At 36.5% G+C, this 13265-nt stretch overlaps 1 non-coding gene across 1 annotated transcript; it reads right to left on the bottom strand.

Moving 5' to 3' along the window:
* Positions 1–10302: 10302 nt before the first annotated feature.
* Positions 10303–10406, bottom strand: LOC148580543 (small nucleolar RNA R71). Its single transcript, XR_015897001.1, has one exon. It is a non-coding gene; the product is annotated as a small nucleolar RNA R71 (small nucleolar RNA).
* Positions 10407–13265: the final 2859 nt, after the last annotated feature.

Below are 13265 nucleotides of genomic sequence, written 5' to 3'. Positions count from 1 at the left end.
CCGAGCATGCTATGCTGATTGGTATAGAATTCTCCCCCAGACTAAATTTCCACTAAACATCAGGACGGCCAATCTTCTTCAGAACCAGATCCAATGGGAGCTCGCCTTTGATAATGTCCACCTTTATCTTTTTATAAGCGTCTCGGCTTGGTGGTATGTGTGGAAGTTGCAGAAGAGCTTCGAGTGCCTGAGTGTAAGTATCTACTTGCTTGCCTCGAAGGAACATCGTCTCCACATCCCAACTTAGGAGGTTTCTATAGAATTCTTTCATAATTGATTCATTGATTTCTACCGGGTCAAACTCTAGAAACCCCCCACTGAAAGAAGGCTATGCGGTCATGGATAGCCGCTGCCAACTTCTTAGGTATGATTAGTTTTCGCTCTCAATAGATTCCTCTTTTCTCAAGGCATCCATATTGAAGTTTGGCCTTTTCATTGGCAAAGGTATCCGGTTCACTGCTTCGGTGGAAGGAAGAACCGGATTGAAGGGCTACAAGTGCGGATGATAAGGTGGCCAGCTCCTTTCCTTTGCGGCCCATCCTTAAAAAGGATAAACGGATAGAATTCAAAAATCTAAGCAATTGTGGCAAAGAAGATAGAAGAGAAAGAAAATAACAATGTAAACATGGATGCAATAGAAAACAAATAAACACTGAATTGAGGAAGAGTTCATAGTAGTGTGGTATGACGAAAGACAATGCGTGTATTTTAAATGTGCGCGCGGTTAGAACACACATATTGGCCGGTTAAAATGGCAAACGACACAATAAAAAAATTAAGCATGAGTCCCTCAGTTAAGCGACCTAAGATGCAAGTCATGGAATGAACAAAGATCGAAACAACAAGTAAGCTTAGGCAAACACAACACATGTGAATTGAATTTTAAAAGAATGGATATTGAGATTGTGCAAGTGACAGTGCAAGGTGATATTAAATCACACAACAAATATTATCCAATCCAATTGTGACTAAACTACTTATTCATTCCAAAACAATTAAATGGTCACAAGGACAAAGTACTTGTTATGAATTAGGACAAGCTTGATGAGAATCAAGTCAAATCAGGTCAAATAATTCAGAACACTCAAGAACAAGTACCTTATTATGTGACTATATTGATTTCAAAACTTTAATGAATAAGCAATCTACTTCACTTCACTAAATTAAATGAACTTACTAAAGAAAATTCACCTAATATGTAACAAAATGTGAATGCTCAAATCAATTAGGTGCTAGTAAATTAAAGCAATAAAGAAGTGCATTGTTGAATCACAATCTTAAATAGCATCAACATCATCTAAAGTGCATAATTTATGAATAATTTGCCAAACAAGAGTATATTTTAATGCATATGGTAGCTACAACATAAAAATTAAACTCAGAGTTCATTCATACATTTAATCAAACAGTTGGTGCGTATTGCACAAATTCAACAAATTCCAGCCTTTTTTTGCAACATTCAAACCCAATCAGCAACAACAAACACTTGCAAACCAAATAATAATCAAATAACTAATGTCAACCTAATATAATTACTAAAATTAAAGATTGAATATAATTAAAACTAAACAAAGGAAATAAAAATAGAGTAAAAAGATAGGATCTTAAGTAAAGAGAGATGAAGAATGAGGGTAGACACTATAGTGTGATAAACCACAATTTTATGGTTTATTTTGTATTGAATTTGGTGGATTTCATCAACTTTTCCAACACTTATTCCCTAAAATAGCATGGTTTTGTGAATTCTTCCATTCAATTTCTTGATGTGTTTGATGAAATGATTTTAGGTTTAGAAGGCAAGTATGGATTGAAAGAGTGAGGAGAAAGCATGCAAAAGTGAAGAATTCATAAAGAAATGAAGTTTGGAGTGTTTTACAGCCATGCGTATGCACAAGCATTCATGCGTATGCACAACTGCAATTTTTACATCCATGCGTACGCACAGGAATTGACGCGTACGCACGAATGCAATTACGTGACTCATGAATGAAAAGACGTTGGGGCAATTTTTGGACCTAGCAAAGCCCAATCCAACTCATTTCTGAATCTAAGGGGAGAGCAAATAGGTTTAGTTTAGAACATGCTTTAGGTTATATTCTAGAGAGAGAAGCTCTCTCTTCTCTCTAGAATTAGGGTAGATTTACGTTAAAATCCTCTTAAATTTAGGATCATGCCCTTAATCACATCCTTCTTTAATTTCAGATAGGCATCTCGGCTGGGCGGGATGTGAGGAAGTTGTAGGAGGGCTTCAAAAGCCTGAGTAGAAGAATCTAACTACTTCCCTAAGAGGAATACCGTCTCCGCTTCCCAACTCAGAAGATTTCCATAAAGTTTTCTCACCATGGATTCATTAATCTCCATGGGGTCTTGCTCAAGAAACTGCCACTGAAAGGAGGCAATTCGGTCATGGATAGTAGCCGTATACTTTTTCGGTATATTCAACATTCGCTCCCAATGTATGGCCCTTTCTCAAGCTTCCCATTCTGAATGTCAGCCTTTTCATTGGCAAAAGTGTCAGCCTTATCGCTTTGGTGATCAGAAGGACAAGAAAGAGTGCCTCGAGGAGCCGAGGATGATGTAGTCAGCTTTTTACCTTTGCCGCGCATCCTGAAAAGGAGAAAAAGAATAAAATTTAGAGTCACAAGGCAAGTGGCACAAGAAGGCAAAAGAGGAAGCAATCACAATGTAAATTTGGAGCCAATAAAAGCAAATAAGCACTTAATTGAGAAAAATATCATAAGAGTGTGGTATGATAAAGAAAAAATAATGTGTGTATTCTAAATGTGCGTGCGGTTAGAACACACATATTGGCCGACTAAAACGGCAACCACACAATCAAAAAGCAATCATGAGTTCGTTAATTAAGTAGCCTAAGTTGCAAGTCAAAGAATGAGTAACAATTAAACCACAAACAAACTATAGGCAACCACAATTAAAGTGAATGAAATTATGAAAATATTGGATATTGCAATTATCCAAGTGAATGCACAAAGTTAATATAAATTAGCACAACAAACAATAACCAATTCAATAATAAAAGGAAAACTACCTATTCATCCTAAAAAATAATGAAATCATCACATGGACAAGGTGCTTGTTGCAAAAAGGGACAAGCTTGATAAAAATTAAGTCAAGTCACTCAATCAAATGTAAAGCATTTAAGAATAAGAACCTCGGTATGTGATTATATTGATTTGAAAACCATGATGACAAGTAATTCAATTCAATTCACTAATATTCAATGCACTTACTAAAAAAATTACCTAAGATGCAACAAAACATACATATTCAAAGCCACTAGGTACTAGTAATTTAAAGCAAAGTTTAAGTGCATTGATGAATTTGAATCTTAAATAGCATTGATGAGCGGATAATTTATACAATTTTTGGCATTATTTTTATATAGTTTTTAGTATGTTTTAGTTACTTTTTATTATATTTTTATTAGTTTTTATGCAAAAATCACATTTCTGGACTTTACTATGAGTTTGTATGTTATTCTATAATTTCAGGTATTTTCTGGCTGAAATTGAGGGACCTGAGCAAAAATCTGATGCAGAGGCTGAAAAAGGACTGCAGATGCAGTTGGATTCTGATCCTCCTGCATTCAAAGTGGATTTTCTAGAGATATAGAATCCCAATTGGCACGCTCTTAATTGTGTTGGAAAGTAGACATCCTGGGCTTTCCAGAAATATATAATAGTCTATATTTTTCTCGAGATTTGATGGCCCAAACTGGCGTCCAAAGCCAGCCTAAAACATCTTGGCGTAAAATGCCCAAACTGGCACCAGAATTTGAGTTAAACGCCCAAAATGGCACCAAAGCTAGCATTTAACTCCAGGAACAGCCTATGCACATGTAAAGCTCAATGCTCAACCCAAGCACGCACCAAGTGGGCCCTGAAAGTGGATTTCTGCACTATCTGCACTTAGTTACTCATTTTCTGTAAACCTAGGTTACTAGTTTAGTATAAAAACTACTTTTAGAGATTTATTTTATCATCGAATGCTATCATAGACCATTGTTCACGTTTTGGAGGCTGGCCTCACGGCCATGCCTAGACCTTTTTCACTTATATATTTTCTACAGTGGAGTTTCTACACCCCATAGATTAAGGTGTGGAGCTCTGTTGTTCTTCATGAATTAATGCAATTACTATTGTTTTTCTATTCAATTCACGCCTACTTCTTCTCCAATATATACTCTCGTACTTAATTCAGTTAAGTCAGAATGAAGGGGTGACCCGTGACAATCACCCAATTTTCGTTACTCGCTTAGCCAAGATCGCGTGCCTGACAACCACAAAGCGGTCTACATGATGTTCAACATAGTCATTGGACGACAGCCGGAGTATATTCTCTTGGATATCTAATACACGGACCGAGTACGTGAGATTAGTATCTTTGTGGTATAGGCTAGAACCAATTGGCAGCATTCCTGGGATCCAGAAAGTCTAAACCTTGTCTGTGGTATTCCGAGTAGGATCCGGGAAGGAATGACTGTGACGAACTTCAAACCTGCGAATGTTGGGCGCAAGTGACAGTATGCAAAAGGATCAATAGATCCTATTCCGACGCTAGCGGGAACTGACAGATGATTAGCCATGCGGTAGCTGTACCTGGTATTTTTCATCCGAGACAAGAAATTCGACAGTTGATTAGTCGTGCAGAAACTGTAGAGGACCATTTTCACTGAGAGGATCCTACAGCTTGCCATGGAAGGAAGTAACGCATGGTTGGAAGAAGGAAATAGGAAAGCAGAGGTTCAGAAGCAACAAAGCAACTCCAGACGCTTATTTGAAATTCCCACCAATAAATTACATAAGTAACTTTATTTTATTTTATGTTTTATTTATCTTTTAATTATCAAAACTCATAACCATTTGAATCCGCCTGACTGAGATTTACAAGATGACCATAACTTGCTTCAAGCCGACAATCTCCGTGGGATCGACCCTTACTCACGTAAGGTATTACTTGGACGACCCAGTGCACTTGCTGGTTAGTTGTGCGGAGTTGTGAAAAGTGTGAATCACGATTTCCCACAACCAAGTTTTTGGCGCCGTTGCCGGAGATTGTTCGAGTTTGGCCAACTGACGGTTCATCTTGTTGCTTAGATTAGGTAACCTTTATTTTCTTTTCAAAAAGTTTTTAAAAATCGTTCAAATTTTTTTTTCTTTTTCGTTTTCAAAATTTATTTTCGAAAAAAATACAAAAAATTAATAAAATCATAAAAACAAAAAAAAATTTATGTTTCTTGTTTGAGTCTAGTGTCAAATTTTAAGTTTGGTGTTAATTGCATTCTTTTAATTTTCTTAAAAATTTTGAAAATTCATGCATTGTGTTCTTCATTGATCTTCAAGTTGTTCTTGATGATTTTCTTTATTTAATCTTTAGATTTTCTCATTTTGTGTCTTTTCTTGTTGTTCTTATGCATTTTCGAATTCATAGTGTCTAAACATTAAAAATTTTTAAGTTTGGTGTCTTGCATGTGTTTCTTTTCTTAAAAATTTTCAAAAATATGTTCTTGATGTTCATCATGATCTTCAAAGTGTTCCTGGTGTTCATCTTGACATTCAAAGTGTTCTTGCATGCATTAGTTGTTTTGATCTTAATTTCTTATGTCTTATGTCATTTTGTTGTTTTTCTCTTTCCTCATTAATTCAAAAATAAAAAAAAATGATATCTTTCTCTTATCTTACTCATAAATTTCGAAATTTTGGTTTGATTTGGTAAAAAATATTTTAAAATTCAATTGTTTCTTTTTAGTCAAGTCAAAATTTCAAATTAAAAATTCTATCTTTTCAAATCTTTTCAAAAAAATTTCTTTTTCATTTTTTTTCTTAATATTTTTGAAAATTTTAAAATTGATTTTCAAAATCTTTTTCTTATTTTTATTTCATATTTTCGAAATTATTGCTAGCAATTAATATTTTGATTCAAAATTTTCAAGTTGTTCTTTCCTATTAAGAAAGGTTCAATCTTTAAACTCTAGAATCATATCTTTTAGTTTCATGTTAGTCAAGTAATCAACTTTAATTTCAAAAATCAAATCTTTTTAATTTCCTTTTCAAATTTTTTCAAAATAAATTTCAATCATATCTTTTTCAAAACTTAATTTCAAAATCTTTTTCTAACTTCTTATCTTTTCAAAATTGAATTTCAAATCTTTTTCAATTAACTACTTTAATTTTTTTTGTTTGATTTTAAAAAGTTTACTATTTCTTATCTTTTTCAAAACCATCTAACTACTTTTTCACTCCTTATTTTCGAAAACTAACTAACAACTTTTTCAAAAATCTTTTTAATTAATTAATTTAATTAGTTTTCAATTTTATTTTATTTTTTTTCTTAAATTTCGAATTCTAACTTATAATCAAAATAAAAACAAAAATATTTTTCTTTTCTTTTAATTAATAATTCGAACCCTCTCTCCCTCTCTGTGTTCGAATTTCTTCTTCTACCTCATTCTTCTATTCTTCTATTCTTATACTCACATAAAGGAATCTCTATATTGTGACATAGAAGATTCTTCTTCTTTTCTATTCTCTTCTTTTTTATATGAGCAGAAACAAGGATAAAGACATTCTTGTTGAAGCTGATCCTAAACCTGAAAAGACTCTGAAGAGGAAGCTAAGAGAAGCTAAAGCACAACACTCCGGAGATGACCTGACAGAAATTTTCGGAAAAGAAGTAGACATGGCAGCCGAACCCAACAACAATGGTGGAAATGCAAGGAAGGTGCTTGGTGACTTTACTGCACTAACTTCCAACTTCAATGGAAGAAGTGAATTACATGGGAGAATCCTATGGAAACACTTACAATCTTTCATGGAGGAATCATCCTAATTTCTCATAGAAGGATCAGCAGAAGCCTAATCAAAGCTTCAATAATAATAATGGTGGGAGAAATAGGTTTGGCAATAACAAGCCTTCTCCATCATCTTCTGAACAACAAATAGAGAATTCTGAGCAGAGCCTCTCTGACTTAGCAACCATAGTCTCTGATCTATCTAAGACCAATCTCAGTTTCATGACTGAAACAAGGTCCTCCATCAGAAATTTGGAGGCACAAGTGGGTCAACTGAGTAAAAGAGTAACTGAAACTCCTCCTAGTACTCTCCCAAGCAATACAGAAGAGAATCTGAAAAGAGAGTGCAAGGCCATCAATATACCCAACATGGCCGAACTTGGAGAGAGTCAAAAGGCAGGGATTTCCAGTGAGGAAGACCTCAATGGACGTCCACTGACCACTAAGGAGTTCCCTCCTGAGGAACCAAAGGAATCTGAGGCTCATACAGAGACCATAGAGATTCTACTGAACTTACTGTTGCTATTCATGAGCTCTGATGAGTACTCTTCCTCTGAAGAAGATGAAGATATTGTTGCAGAGCAAGTTGCTCAGTATCTAGGAGCAATCATGAAGCTGAATGCCAAGTTATTTGTTAATGAGACTTTGGAGGATGAACCTCCATTGCTCATCAATGAACTAAATGCCTTGGTTCAACTAAAATTACCTCAAAAGAAACTGGATCCCGGAAAGTTCTTAATACCTTGTACCATAGGCACCATGACCTTTGAGAAGGCTCTGTGTGACCTGGGGTCAGGAATAAACCTCATGCCACTCTCTGTAATGGAGAAACTAGGGATTTTTGAGGTACAAGCTGCAAGAATCTCACTAGAGATGGTAGACAAATCAATGAAACAGGCTTATGGACTTGTAGAGGATGTCTTAGTGAAGGTTAAAGGCCTGTACATCCCTGCTGACTTCATAATCCTAGACACTGGGAAGGATAAGGATGAATCCATCATCCTTGGAAGACCCTTCTTAGCCACAGCAAGAACTGTGATTGATGTAGACAGAGGAGAGTTAGTCCTTCAATTGAATAAGGACTACCTTGTGTTTAAGGCTCAATAATCTTCTTCTGTAACCATGGAGAGGAAGCATGAAAAGCTTCTCTCAATACAGAGTCAAATAGAGCCCCCACACTCAACTTCTAAGTTTGGTGTTGGGAGGCCACCATTAAGCTTTGAGTCTCTGTGAAGCCTTCTAAGAGCTCACTGTCAAGCTATTGACATTAAAGAAGCGCTTATTGGGAGGCAACCCAATGTTATTTAATTATATTTATTTTAGACATTTGTTTTCCATTGTTATTTTATGTTTTCTTTAGGTTGATGATCATGTGAAGTCATAAAAATAGTTGCAGAAATAAAGCAAAATCAAAAATAGCATAAAAAATAGCACACCCTGGAGGACAGGCTTATTGGCGTTTAAATGCCAATAAGGATAGCATTCTGGGCGTTCAAAAAAACGCCCAGTAAAGAAGGATTCCTGGCGTTTAATGCCAGCCAAGGTATCTAGCTGGGCGTTAAACGCCCAAAATGGCAGTCAAGTGGGCATTAAACGCCAGAATAGATAGCATTCTGGGCGTTTAATGCCAGTATGACACAAGGGAGGTAATTTTGTTTCTAATTCAATTTTTTTTCAATTCTTCATATTTTAATTCATAATTTTTTGCATCAAACATATTTTAAACGTTCATCTTTCAATTTCTATTTTCAAATATTAATAATCTTTCCAATCCTTTGTAATTCCTTTTTTTATTTCTTTTCAATTCCTTCCAAAATGCTTTCAAAACTTACATATCTTTTCAAATTCTTTTCAACTCTTTTTAATTTCTCTTGCATACATTAATAAGTTTTCAAAATTAATTGCATCATTCTTCTTCTACTCCCTTCTATCTTATTTTGCTCGAGGACGAGCAAAGCTTTTAAGTTTGGTGTGGAAAAGCTCAGTTTTTTGTTTTTCCATAACCATTAATGGCACCTAAGACCAGAGAAATCTTTAGGAAGAGGAAAGGGAAGGAAGTTGCTTCCAACTTCAAGTCATGAGAGATGGAGAGATTCATCTCAAAAGCCCATCACTAGAAAGAGGATGGAGCAAACAAGAGAGCCCACTCATGAACCTCAACAAGAGCACTCCATTATCCTCTATGAAATCAGAGAGGACCAAAAGGCCATGAGAAAGGAGCAACAAAGGCAAGGAAGAGATATTGAGGAGCTAAAGCACTCCATAGGATCTTCAAGAGGAAGAACTAGCCACCCTCACTAAGGTGGACCCGTTCTTTAATCTCCTTGTTTATTTTCTTTTCTGTTTTAAGTTTTTATGCTTTATGTTTTGATTATGTTTGTGTCTTTATTACATGATCATTAGTGTCTATGTCTTAAAGCTATGAATGTCCTATGAATCCTTCACCTTTCTTAAATGAAAAATATTTTTAATTACAAAAGAACAAGAAGTGCATGAATTTTCGAATTTTATCTTGAAATGAGCTTAATTATTTTGATGTGGTGGCAATACTTTTTGTTTTTTGAATGAATGCTTGAACAGTACATATTTTTGAATTTGTTGTTTATAAATGTTAAAATTGTTGGCTCTTGAAAGAATAATGAAAAAAGAGAAATGTTATTGATAATCTGAAAAATCATAAAATTTATTCTTGAAGCAAGAAAAAGCAGTGAAAAACAAAAGCTTGCAAGGCAAAAAAATAAAAGAAAAAAAAGCAAGCAGAAAAAGCCAATAACCCTTTAAACCATTATTTTATGATTTATATTATGTTTAATTGAGTGGTTTTATCAAGTCTTTACCCACTTATTCATATGATTAGCATGATATTACAATTCCTTCCCAAAATTATTACATGGTTGAAAACTTGCTTCCTAGAGATCTTTTAATTATGTATTTTAACTCTCCTTTATCCCATTCGATGCCGTGATCCATGTGTTAAGTGTTTCAGGCTTCATAGGGCAGAAATGGCTTAGAAAATGGAGAGGAAGCTTTCAAAAATAGAAGGAACACAAGAAACCAAGGAGATGACCAGCGAACAATGATGCGAGCGCACAAAAAGAAGAAATTGCAGCGACGCGAACGCGTGCCTGACGCAAATGCGTGGATTGAAGTCTGCACGAATGACGCGAATGCGTGGACGACGCGAACGCGTGACAAGGAAAATCGCTGAATGACGTGAACGCGTGGATGACGCACTAATCAATTTGATGCCTAAGTTTCATGGCTTACCTGCTCAAGAGCCTATTAAGCACCTTAGGGGTTTTCAGACAGCCTGTTCTACTGTTAGGCGTCATGGTACAGATGAAATTTCTATTCTGTTAACCGCTTTCCCATTTTCTCTTGAGGGAAAGGCGAGGGAATGGTACTACACCCCACCTGAAGTGACTGTTACTAACTGGGATACGCTTATAAGAGAATTTTTGAAAAAATACTTTCCAGCTGAAGTTACTGATAGATTGAGGAAAGAGATTTCAATGATTGTTCAGGACAAATCTGAGACTCTCTACGAATATTGGGAGCGCTTCAACAATCTACTGGATGCGTGCCCCCATCACATGATTGATAGACTGGTATTGATCAGCTACTTCACTCAAGGCATGAACCCCCAGGATAAGACAACACTGGATGGTGCTAGTAATGGTTCCCTGAAAAAGTACATGACTGCAGACGAAGCATGGCAACTGATCAGCGACTTAGCTGAGTCCACTAGAAATCACAGGCAGAGGCGTAGCCACTCAAAAGCTGTTGCAAAGATTTCCTCTAGCGTTGAAACTACTGCTCTTACCCAGAGCATATGTAAAATGACCAACCTACTGAAACAGATGTAGATAAACCAACAACAAACACATAAAGCTCAGCCTCCTCCACCACAGCAAAGCCAACAGTTAGTTTCACAAAGAGTATGCGGGATCTGTGCTAATTATAGCCATTATACTGATGAATGTCTGCAGCTCCAATAGGAAGATAACACTGTGACAGCCACTCATAACTTCTATGACCGCCCAAATCAAGGATACAATCAACAGGGTGGCAACTACAACCAAGGTGGAAACTATAACCAAGGATGGCAAGACAACTCTAACCAAGGTTGGAGGGACAACTATAACAGAGGAGGCAGAGACAACAATGGAAACCAGATGTGGAATAACAATAATAACAACAGACAGCAGAATCAGAACCAACCTTACAGAGCACCTCACTTAAGACAACCCCAAGGACCCCAGCACAATCAACAGCAGGTTCCTCAGATCACTGACTCCAATTCTTCATCAAATGACAAGAAGCTCCGTTCTCTTGCACAAGGGCAACAGGACATGCAAGCGCAGCTGAACTCTACTTTAAATGGTATGACTGCCACTTTACAAGCTCTTGTCTCCCGATTAGATTCATCACATAATTCCACTAACTAACCTTCAAGCTCCAGTGGTATTCCTTCTCAACCCCTACCTAATCCAAAGGGTGGCATCAATGCCATCACTTTAACATTGCAGGAGAGGAACCATGAGGAGCCAAGCTCACCAGAACACATCCCAGCTGAGGATGTGGTGGAAGTGGAAGATGCTGAAGAGGAAGAGGACGTAGAAAACATAGTTGAAGCAGAAGTAGCTCAACCACAGAATGAAACATCAAAGGATGCAGAAGCTGCAAGTAACACCCCTCCTATCCCATTTTCACACCTTGCAAGGAAGCCCAGAAAGCAGATGGAACTTGATCCCAAAATGGTAGAGATATTCAAAAAGGTTGAGGTAACTGTTCCCTTTTTTGATGTTATTCAGCAGGTACCTAAATATGCAAAGTTTCCAAAAGATTTGTACATACATAAAGACAAAATTAATGAATTAAAAACTATTCCTTTAGGTAGTTCTATATCTTCTTTAATGGGAGGTATACCTGAAAAATGTAGTGATCCAGGTCCATGTATGGTTAACTGTACCATTGGAGGTGTAATATTTTTTGACTGCATGTGTGACTTAGGAGCGTGTGTTAGTATAATGCCATTGTCTATATATGATACTTTGAGGCTCCCTCCCTTAAAAAGGTCGGCAGCTCATTTTATGTTAGTAGATAAAAGCATCATTACAGTAGTCAGAATTGCTGAAGATGTATTAGTGAGCATTAAGGGGCTCACATTTCCCATTGACTTCTACATCCTGGAAATGCCCCCTAATGACTCAGGAAGACCATCATCAATCCTGCTTAGAAGACCATTCTTGAAGACTTCAAAGTTCAAGCTGGATGCATTCTCAGGAACTTACTCCTTTGAGATAGATGGAAGAACAGTGAGTTTCAGTTTAAATGAAGCTATGAAGCACCCTCCGGAAGACCATTCTATCTTCTAGTGCGACATTATTGATGAAACTGTAGCTGAAGTTCACCAAGAAAAAATGGAAGAGAAGCACATGGAGCAAGGTCCAAGTGTGGGGACACTTTTTGAAAACAATGAAGACCCTTTACCATTATCACCAGCCCCGGATAATCCAGAGCCTAGCTATGAGCAGAAATTAGAATTAAAGCCCCTCCCTCCATAACTCAAGTATGCTTACTTTGAGGATAATCAGAAGTTTCCAGTTATCATTGCAAAGGAACTCACCTCTCAACAAGAAGAGCAACTGCTCAGTGTGCTAAGAAAACATAAGAAAGCAATTGGATGGAGCTTGGTGGATATAGTAGGCATCAGTCCCCAAATTTATGAGCATAGAATATTCTTAGAAGAGGGATCAAAGCATATCTGTCAGCCTCAAAGAAGATTGAATCGCACCATCTTAGAAGTTGTCAAGAAGGAAGTGACCAGGCTACTTGAAGCAGATATCATTTACCCCATATCAGATAGTGAATGGGTCAGCCCAGTACAAGTAGTGCCAAAGAAGTCTAGAGTCACAACAATAAAGAATGAGCACAGAGAGCTCCTGACAACTAGAGTGCAGAATACATGGAGAGTTTGCATTGACTATAGGCGTCTCAACCAAGCCACTCGCAAGGATCATTACCCCTTGCCATTTATTGATCAAATACTTGATCGCGTGTCAAGTAAATCTCATTATTATTTTTTAGATGGTTATACAGGATATTTTCAAATTCATATAGCTCCTGAAGATCAGGAAAAGACCACTTTTACATGTCCCTTTGGAACTTATGCTTATAAAAGAATGCCTTTTGCCTTGTGTAATGCACCTGCTACTTTCCAAAGATGTATGATGAGTATCTTTTCAGATCTTATTGAGAACTGTATGGAAGTTTTTATGGATGATTTTAGTATATATGGTGATTAATTTAGCCTTTGCTTGGATAGTTTATCTAGAGTATTAGACAGGTGTGTTAGTACGAATCTTGTGTTAAATTTTTAAAAATGTCACTTTATGGTAAAACAAGGAATTGTACTAGGACATGTTGTGTCTAATACTGGCATTTCAGTAGA

Source organism: Arachis ipaensis, chromosome B10 (genome assembly GCF_059453495.1).
Source record: "Arachis ipaensis isolate K30076 ecotype BB chromosome B10, ASM5945349v1, whole genome shotgun sequence".
NCBI classification, from domain to species: Eukaryota; Viridiplantae; Streptophyta; class Magnoliopsida; order Fabales; family Fabaceae; genus Arachis; species Arachis ipaensis.
This window is presented reverse-complemented; position numbering and strand designations above follow the sequence as displayed.